Source organism: Protobothrops mucrosquamatus, unplaced genomic scaffold, assembly GCF_001527695.2.
Source record: "Protobothrops mucrosquamatus isolate PMUCROS unplaced genomic scaffold, P.Mucros_1.0 scaffold1967, whole genome shotgun sequence".
NCBI classification, from domain to species: domain Eukaryota; kingdom Metazoa; phylum Chordata; class Lepidosauria; order Squamata; family Viperidae; genus Protobothrops; species Protobothrops mucrosquamatus.
The window spans coordinates 111,518-121,770 of NW_015388084.1; positions in this window are offsets into that span (position 1 = coordinate 111,518).

Genomic DNA, 10,253 nt, shown 5'->3' on the forward strand with positions numbered 1-10,253 from the left:
AATAAATACATTTATGCATAAAGGTTGCAAACAAATCAATTTTGCAAATAAAGAAATACATTTTACAAAGGTAACGCATGCGTACATTTCACAAATCTCATAGATAAACTTTACAAATATAGTCTACCAACAAACTTTGCAAATAAATAAAATGCATTTTACAAATAAGTAAATTTTACAAATAAAACCACGTTTTACAAATAAAGGCCTGCTTGCTTTGTTTCGTCGTCATGACACCTGAAATTTAGCAATTTTTATAAAAGCTCCCCTGACATTAAAATGGTCACAAAGCAATTTGTGACATAATGTAAGATGTCATAAACAATGTCCTCTGTTCAACTTGATCAACCACTTGGAGGTTTGGCTGCTTCTGGAACAGACATCTCTGAATTATCTCTCTGAATTTGAAGCTCTGCCTTTGTCGGATGGATGGAGGAATCTGGTAAGGAAAATAGTTTTAAAACCACGACCCGGGAAGTCATTGGTTGTCTAATTAAAAATAAAAGGGAAAAAGTGGATTTTGGGGGAAAAACTACATTCAGGAAGGGGTATTCAGTTAGAAATTTGTATGCGCCAAATAGGAATTTTGTTGTGGAATTTTGCCCCGTTTTACGAATTATTCTCTTGCCACAGTTGTTAAATGAAGCACTGCATTGATAACTTAGTAACACGGTCGTTAAATGAATACAGCTTCCCCATGGAAGTTGCTTGACAGGAGGTCGCAAAAGGGGGATCACAGGTCCTCAGGACGCTGCGACCGTCATAAATACGAATCAGTTGCCAAGCGTCTGAAATTTTGATCACGTGACCCTGGGGATGCTGGAATGGTGATAAGGGTGCGAAACGAACACAAGTCATTTTTTTCAGATGTCAATTCGGATGGTCACTAAACAAAACCTTGTAAATCAAGGACTACCTGTATATATTTCCAGTTCCCCTTAGAATCCTGGGATTTCCTAGTGGTCTCCCATCCGTACTTATTCTGTTTTCCCCTACTTAGCTTCTTTTTTTTTTCATTAGCTAAGATCTGTTATGTGTTGCTTGGGTGGATGGGGGGGGCTTGGGGGTGTCCTGGCTCTCAAATTTGGGGCATATCTTTTTTTGGGGTGGGGTCTGTCGAAACCTTGGTCACTAAGCAACTCGTCATAAGTCGAGGAGCACCTCCACTAAGAATCTGAGGTATGTTTATAAAACTGCTCAGCTAGGGAACCCGAGGAAGGCTTCGAGGAACTCATTACGAAAGTAAAAGTAAAAAAAAAATGGAAAGTGAGTTAAAAAAAAACCCGGCTTAATATAAAAAGAGAACCGCAGTGAGGACAACTTTCACTCTTACGAATTTTCCTGTTGGAGAAAATGGTCTGAAGCTTTTATTTATTTATTTATCGGAAGTGGGGAGGGAGGCAAGGACAGCTTTTTTTAAAAAAAAAAAAAAGAAGAAGAAGAAGAAGGGAATGCCGGAAAAATAAAAAGGAGGATCGTTCAAGGCAAAGAAAAGGAAATCGGGAAGGAATTGAACAAATAAAAATGAATATTTTGGGGCCCGCAAACCAAGATCGGAATATTCAGGGCGGTTGATGAAAGAAGAGAAGAAAAAAAAACAGCTAAGGAAAAGAGAAACAGCCTCGGAGAGGTGACATGGATTTTGCCGGAAAAGCTGAGCCAGGGATGCTCTCTGGATTTGGTGGTCTTCTTGCAGACGTTTCATGACCCAACTAGGGAACGTCATCAGTGCTGGAAGGGAGGGGGATTGTATAACCAGAAAGCAAACGAGTGATGGAGCACCAGGAGGCAAGCTGCTCCACCTCTCTCTCTTATCTATCTCTGTCTGTCATATATATCTTATCTAATCTGCCTCATAGAATCATAGCAAAGTAGAGACCTAGGGCTGGAAGGGACCATGGAGGTCATCTAGTCCAACCCCCTGCTCAGTTAAGAGACCCTATACCATTCTGGACAAATGACTGTCCAATCGCTTCTTGAAAGCTTCCAATGGTGGAGCATCCACAACTTCTAGAGGCCGGGTCTTCCACCCTTCCCTTCCCTTCCCTTCCCTCCCTCCCCTATCATCTATGTATCTATCTATATATGTATCCATCCATCTACCCACACACACATCGATCTGGTCTATTAATCCATCCACTCATCCATGCATCCACCAATCCATCCATTATCTATCTATCCACCTACCTACCTACCTATCCACCCACACTCTTCCATCTGATCTATCTATACACTAATCCATCCATCCACTTTCCCCCCACACACGCACTCATCCATCCATCCACCTATCCAATATATCTTAAATATCTAATAGAATCGTAGAGACCTAGGGCTGGAAGGGACCTTGGAGATCATCTATTCCAACCCCCCCCCCCCGCTTGCTCAAGCAGGAGACCCTGTATCATTTCAAACAAACGGCTGTCCAATCTCTCCTAAGAACCTCCAGCGGTGGAGTGCTCACAACCCACAACTCTCTCTCTCTCTCTCTCTCTCTCTCTCTCTCTGTTTTTTTCTCTCTCCCCAAGCCCCGGGACTGTGCAGGGCCGCCCCTCCCCTTCTCTAAAGAAAGCAGGGGAGGGAGGGAGGGAGGAAGAAAGAAAGAAAGGAGGAAGGAAGAAAAGAAAGAAAGAAAGAAAGAAAAAGAAAGGAGGGAGAAAGTAAGGAAGGAAGAAAGGAAGAAGGAAGGAAGGGGAAGAAAGAAAGAAAAAGAGAAAGAAAGAAAAAGAAAGGAAGGAAGAAAAAAAGAAAGAAAAAAGGAGGGAGGAAGAAAGGAAAGAAGGAAGAAAGGAAGAAGGAAGGAAGGAAGGGAAAGGAAGGAAAAAGAAAGAAGAAAGAAAGAAAGAAAGGGAGGGAGGAAAGAAAGAGGGAGGGAGGGAGGGAGGAAGGGAAAAGAAAGAAAGAAAGAAAGAAAGAAAGAAAGAAAGAAAGAAAGAAAGAAAGAAAGAAAGAAAGAGGGAGGGTGGAAGGAAGAAAGGAAGAAGGAAGGCAGGGAAAGAAAGGAAGGAAGGGAAAGAAAGGAAGGAAGGGAAAAAAGAAAGAAAGAGAAAGAGGGAGGGAGGGCGGAAGAAAGGAAGAAGGAAGGAAGAGAAAGAAAGAAAGAAAAGAAAGAAAGAGAAAGGAAGGAAGGAAGGAAGAAAAAAAGAAAGAAAGGAGGGAGGAAGAAAGGAAAGAAGGAAGAAAGGAAGAAGGAAGGAAGAAAGAAAGAAAGAAAGAAAGAAAGAAAGAGAGGGAGGGAGGGAGGAAGAAAGAAAAAAAGAAAGAAAGAGGGAGGGAGGAAGAAAGGAAGAAAGAAAAAAGGAAGGAAGGAAGGAAAGGAAAAGAAAGAAAGAAAGAAAGAAAGAAAGAAAGAGGGTGGGTGGGTGGAAGGAAGAAAGGAAGAAGGAAAGAAGGAAAGAAGGAAAGAAGGAAGGGAAAGAAAGGAAGGAAGGAAGGGAGGGCGGAAGAAAGAAAGAAAGAAAGAAAGAAAGAAAGAAAAAGAAAGAAGCGGGGGTGGGAAGGCGGGGGGGGGCGGGCGAGTCCAACTGGCCGGAAGCTCAACCCGCCCCCCGCCCGGGGAGGCGGCGACCCCTTCCGGGTTAGTTTTCACTTTCTTTCTTTGGCTGCGGGCTCCCTCCGCCGTTTTCACTTCCTGGGGTTGCCTCCTCCTCCTCCTCCGCCGCCGCCGAGCGGGCCGACGTGTTCCCCGCGGGCTCCGCCGCCCGTCTGCCCGCCCGCCCACCCGCCCGCCGGGTCTGGGGGCGCCGCGGAGCTTGGGGAGGGGTCTCCGGCAGCCCCCCGCCCTGCCTGGAGGCGACTCGGCCCTCGAGACGGACAGACTGAGCCCGCCCGGGCTGCGCTTGGAGAGCCGGGAAGGGGGGGGTCTCCGCTGAAGCCCCCCCTCCGAAAAAAAAGGAGGGGAGTGGGCTGCCTGCGCCCCCTTTCCCCCCCCTCTTTCTTTCCCCTCCTTTGTGCTGCATCGCCTCGTGTCCCGGGTGCCAAGAGGGCTCCGGGGCTCGCTCGGCCACGCCGGCGGCGCGGAGCGGGCAGGAAACCCGGGTCGGCGCGTTCCGACGTGCGAGAAGGAAGGAGAAAGAGAGAGAGAGAGAAGCGGCTCTCCGGGTCCGCCGGCTCGCTTCCCGGCATGGCAGGGCCGGCGGGTCGGACAGCTGTCCCCGGTGAGTGTGCCAGGGCTGGGGAGGAGGGAAGGAAACACGTGTAAGCCGAGGAAGGGAAAGAAACACGTGTCAGCCGGGGCTTTCTTCTTGGTCCCCCTCCCGCGCCGCGCCGCGCTCAGGATCGCCGGGGATCGCCGAGAGTCGGATAGGATCGCGCTGCCTGGGCGCGAGCCTCCCCTTGCGCGCTTTTTTGACTGCTTTTAGGATCGGGAGCGGGGGGGGGGCGGCGTTGCAAGCCGGGCGAGCGAAAGCAGGAAGGCAAAGACGGCGGGCAAGGGAGAGGATCGCGACGGAGGCTGCCCGATCCTCTGGGACTGCGCGCCTGGCAGGCAACGGAGGGCTTTTAGCATTGTAGCTGCGCCCGATCCTGCGCGGCTTTCCCCCCCCCTCCTCCTCCAGCTTCTTCTTGCTCGGTTTTCTTTGGGGCTGGCTCAGTGGATCGTGTGCATGGGAATTCCTTTGGGTCGGCCACCTCTTTGCCCGCAAGAGGACCAGAGGGGGAACTTCCTCCAACTTCCTGTTCAGTTGCGTAAAAAAGGTTTTGGCCTCTGAGCCGCGGGGAGAGGAAGGCTGGATTCGCATACAAGGCCGTCCTCGACTTTACGGCAGTTCGCTTCGTGACCGTTCGGAGTTAGAACAACACTGGGGAAAAAGAGACTCGGGACCGATGTGTCACGCTTAACGACCGTCGCAGCGTTCCCCGGGGACACGTGATTAAAATCCGGACACTTGGCTACTGGCAGGTATTTGTGACGGTTGGCAGCGTCCCCGAAGTGTGTGTGTGTCAGTCACGTGACCCCATTTTGCGACCTTCCGACCAGCAAAGTCAATGGGAGGAAGTCGGATTCGCTTAACGCCGTGTTGCAAACTTAACAACTGCAGGGATTCACTTAAGGCAGGGGTCTTCAAACTTGGCCCTTTGATGACTTGTGGACTTCAACTCCCAGAATTCCTCAGCCAGCGTTCCACACTGGCTGAGGAATTCTGGGAGTTGAAGTTCACAAGTCATCAAAGGGCCAAGTTTGAAGATCCCTGATCTTAAGGTCAAGAGTTGTGATTGTAAGTTGTGGGCTATTTATATATCCATTATCTTAATTATAAAGTGTCCAGAGCCATTAAGGAGTTGGGTGGCCTTCAAACTGAATTAATTAAATAGATTAGGATGATAATAATAGAGGTTCACCTGTTTTGACTCCATCTAATGTGAGTCAGCTTTAAACTTGGGTTTGTCTGGGGCTTGGTGAAAGTGGCCCTCTTCTACTTACACAGAGTAAAATATTAAAATGTGCTGAGCTTAAGGCTCAGTTTAATGTAGGACATCCCCCCCCAGCCAAAGGTGGCTAACTCAACAAGCCATAGTTAAACTCCAGTATGGTTTAATTGAATGTATGGCTTGATTTGCCTCAGATAGTAAGCCGTAATTTGATGAGCTTAGTTCTGGCTTAGACCAAGGTATGAAACCTGAATTGTTTTACTCACTCTCCTTGTGACTTTCCTGACAATGTAGCTTGTTTCATGTTGGCTTGTTTGAAACCGACTCTTCTCGGACGGCGTACGCCTTAGGAATGTGTGGATTAAGCTGATCCCTCCTTCCAAGCAATGCCTTGATTTCATGTGGGTTTACTCTTCTATCGGTGCACCTAAAATTGAAGCTTTAATCATGATGTACTAAAGTAGGTTCTCACATATTACACTTAAAGATGAGGGGTCCTTGGTGCTCTCTGAGCTTGCTTGTCTTCTTGCAGACGTTTCATGACCCAACTAGGGAACATAATCAGTGCTGAAGGGAGTGGGTATAAAGAATAAAGAAGAGAATAGAGAATAGAATAGAGAATAGAATAGAATAGAGAATAGAACACAACAGAATAGAATAGAGAATAAAGAATAGAATAGAAATAGAATAGAGAATAGAAGAGAATAAAGAATAAAGAATAGAAGAGAATAAAGAATAGAATATAGAATAAAGAATAAAATAAATAGAATAGAGAATAGAACAGAATAGAATAGAGAATAGAAGAGAATAAAGAATAGAAGAGAATAAAGAAAAGAATAGAGAATAAAGAATAGAATAGAGAATAGAATAGAGAATAGAACAGAAGAGAATAAAGAATAGAAGAGAATAAAGAATAGAAGAGAATAGAGAATAAAGAATAGAGAAGAGAAAAGAGAAGAGAATAAAGAATAGAATAAAGAGAAGAAAATAAAAGAGAATAGAATAAAGAATAGAATAGAAATAGAATAGAGAATAGAAGAGAATAAAGAATAAAGAATAGAAGAGAATAAAGAATAGAATATAGAATAAAGAATAGAATAGAATAGAACAGAACAGAATAGAATAGAGAATAGAAGAGAATAAAGAATAGAAGAGAATAAAGAATAGAAGAGAATAGAGAATAAAGAATAGAGAAGAGAAAAGAGAATAGAATAAAGAATAGAATAAAGAGAAGAGAAGAAAATAAAGAAAAGAGAATAGAATAAAGAATAGAATAGAGAATAGAATAGAGAATAGAATAGAATAAAGAATAAATAGAATGGAACAGAACAGAATAGAAGCTGAAAGGGACCTTGGAGGTTTTCTAGTCCAGCCCCCTGCTCAAGCAGGAGAACCTATACCATTTCAGACAAGTGACTGTCTAGTTTGAAGTTTCTGGAGAGAGATCTTCTATCTAGCTTATCCTTCTTCCCCTTTCTGAATTAATGCCACGTCCTCTTCAAGCAGGCCTGCCATCATCTCCCCCCGGGTGATATTTCAGAAATACACCTGTTCTAGTCGAAATGCCCTTTCATCGGCCCATCAGTTCCGTCCAATGCTAGCAAATTGCAGCGGTGATCCATGAAATCTCTCTCCAGGTCCCCCTTTGGAGACCCTTCCACTCTTTATTTCCATATTCTGAATTCTTGCCCCCCCCCCCCCCTAAGCCTGCTTCTTCTGCAAAAAAAAAAAAAAATAACCTGCCTTTCAGGATTTCAACAGGTTTTGCCGCCCAAGGAAGTTTGGTTTAAATGGAATTTGGGCTTTTCTTGTCCTGCATTTTGCAGAAAAAGGAGAAGGAGGCATCCTCTGTCTTTCCTCTCCGCTCCTGTGGCAGCCGGTCAGCAAAGATGCTCATTAGCTCTGCGCCACGCCAATTAATTTGTCGGTCCATGATCGCACAATGTGTGCACACAGGCCATAATCACAGGCTTCCGGAGGTAGTTTTGATCCTGGAAGATGCAAACAGGCTCCTGACCTGAGTTTCCCGGGAAGGGAGTTTAGCGCATGCAGTCGGGGGAATAACCTGGAATTCACCAGGAAGAAGATTCAGGTTAGAAATCCAGAGGAAGTTCCGGACTGCGCGAGCAGCCGGTGGAACAACCTGCTACTTGATGTAGCAAGTCTTCAAATAGAGGCCGGAGGTACAGATAGTCCTTCACTGAACAACTACATTTGAGCCCAAGGTTTCTGTTGTTAAGCGAGACGTTTGTTAAGTGAGTTTTGCCCCGTTTTTACAACTTTTCTTGCCTCGGTTATTAAGTGAATCTCTGCCGTTGTTAAGTTAGTAACCGGGTTGTTAAGTGAATCTTGGCTTGCTTGTCAGAAGGTCGCAAAAGGGGATCACTTGATCTTGGGGCAGAGCAACAGTCATAAAATAAGAACCCGTTGCCAAGCGTCGGAATTTTGATCACATATTCATGAGGGTGTTATAACTGTGAAAACCAGTCGTAAGTCACGTTTTTCAGTGCCGTCGTAACGTTGAACGGTCACTAAATGAACTTTAAAATGAAGATCACCTAGAGCAGTGTTTCTCAACCTTGACAATTTTAAGGCATGTGGACTTCAACTCCCAGAATTCCACAGCCAGCAATGCTGGCTGTGGAATTCTGGGAGTTGAAGTCCACATGCCTTAAAATTGTCAAGGTTGAGAAACACTGACCTAGAGGGAGATTTCATGGTAGAAATCATGGACAGCCTGAGCAGCCGGTGGAACAACCTGCCACATGAAGTCTTCAAATATAGGGCCGAGGTACTTCTATCATAGATGATTGAATACAGGGATCACCAAACCTGGCAACTTTTAAGACGTGAGGACGTCAACTCCCAGCATGGTTGGCTGAGGAATTCTGGGAGTTGAAGTCCACAGCTCTTAAAGTTCCCGTGTTGGGAGACCCCCTGCTCTAGTGCAGCAATTCTCAACCTCGGCAAATTTAAGACACTTCAATTCCCAGAATCCCTCCAGCCAGCATGCTTTAAGATGGGTGGGCTTCAATTCCCAGAATCCCCAAAGCCAGCATGTTTTAAGGTGGGTGGGCTTCAATTCCCAGAATCCCCTTCAGCCAGCATGCTTTAAGGTGGGTGGGTTTCAATTCCCAGAATCCCCAAAGCCAGCATGCTTTTAAGATGGGTGGGCTTCAATTCCCAGAATCCCCCCAGCCAGCATGTTTTAAGGTGAGTGGACTTCAATTCCCAGAATCCCTCGCAGCCAGCATGTTTTAAGATGGGTGGACTTCAATTCCCAGAATCCCCCCCAGCCAGCATTCAGTTCTGGGAATTCTGGAAGTCCAGAGGTCTTAAAATAGTCAAACGTTGAGAAACACCAATTATTCAATTACCTAATCAATTACCTGGGGAACATCATGCCCTGGTGTGTTTGTTGTTGGCAACCTAAAAATAACCAAACCTTTTCCGGAGGCCTTAAAAAAAATTAAAAAGCAAAGCCATTGCTTTAAAACAATATTCAGCATTTATAATTCCCAAAGTCCTTAACGGAATATTCTAATTCTAAAATTGCGTTGGTCCAAATAGTTCCTTCGCAGGAGAAAATCAAGGGCTGGAGAATTCTGGGAGTTGAAGTCCCACACCTCTTAACATTGCCGAGTTGGAGAAATGCAGCCTTCAACCCTCTAATACTGTAATTTTTCTGTTTCCTGGTACGATAGTTTCACTTTTGTCTCTGCTATCTAACTGCTCAAAAGAGGAGAATGCTATTCGGTTTAAATCAGTTTCGCTTTCTCACTCCAAGGTCAGAAACAAAACAGCGTGTTCCGGTTATGAATAAAACAAACACAATAAATACAAAAGTTTTTTTTTTTTTTTTTAAAGGAACAACTGAAGCCAAGGACGAATTGTTTGGAAACTCCCAAGGTCTCTGCTTTCCGTTAATTTTCTCCTGCGAAAAAAAAACTATTTGGACCAACGCAATTTTAGAATTAGAATATTTCGTAAGGACTTTAGGAATTGTAAATGGGAGGGTTTATCTCTTCTTGTCTTGTCTTTTTGAAAACTGACAACTGGGTAGGTTTAAGGACTGTTTAAACAGTGTTTCTCAACCTTGACAGTTTTAAGGCATGTGGACTTCAACTCCCAGAATTCCACAGCCAGCATTGCTGGCTGTGGAATTCTGGGAGTTGAAGTCCACATGCCTTAAAATTGTCAAGGTTGAGAAACACTGGTTTATTGGCTCTGGAGGTGAAAAACGAGCCTCCCTTGGCAGGAGCAGTGTGCCTTCCAAGTTGGGAAGAAGCGAATGGGACGAATTGTTGCTTTCTTGTTCGACTTTGAAGTGGGTGTTGGAAATAAAAAGCAGGCTAGCAGGAGTAAATATCCTTTTGATCCGATCCGCTGAGGTTTTTAAGAAGGTTAAGAAACAGAAACAGCCCAACATGCTAACAGTTCTTTGTTGAATCAGAGTTTGTGGTTACCTTAAAGATGAATTTAGCAAAGGACACGGACTATAAAAGGTAGCCCTTGAATTCTGACCACAACCAAGGTCAAAATTTCCATTGCTAAGCAAGGATTAAGCGGGTTTTGCCCCATTTTACGACCTTTCTGGTCCCCGTCGTTAAGCGAATCGCACTGCAGTTGTTAAGTTAGTAACCCGGTTGTTCAGTGAATCTGGCTTCCCCGTTGACTTTGCTTGTTCAGGAGGTCACCAGTGATCCCCGGGACGTTGCGACCGTCGTAAAGATGAGCCAGGTGCCAATGTTCAAATTTTGATCAAGTGACCGGGGGGGGGGGAGATGCTGCAACGGTCGTAAGTGTGAAAAACGGTCATAAGTCACTTTTTTCAGTACTGTTGTAACTTTCAGTGGTCATTAAACAAATGGCTGTCAGTCAAGGAC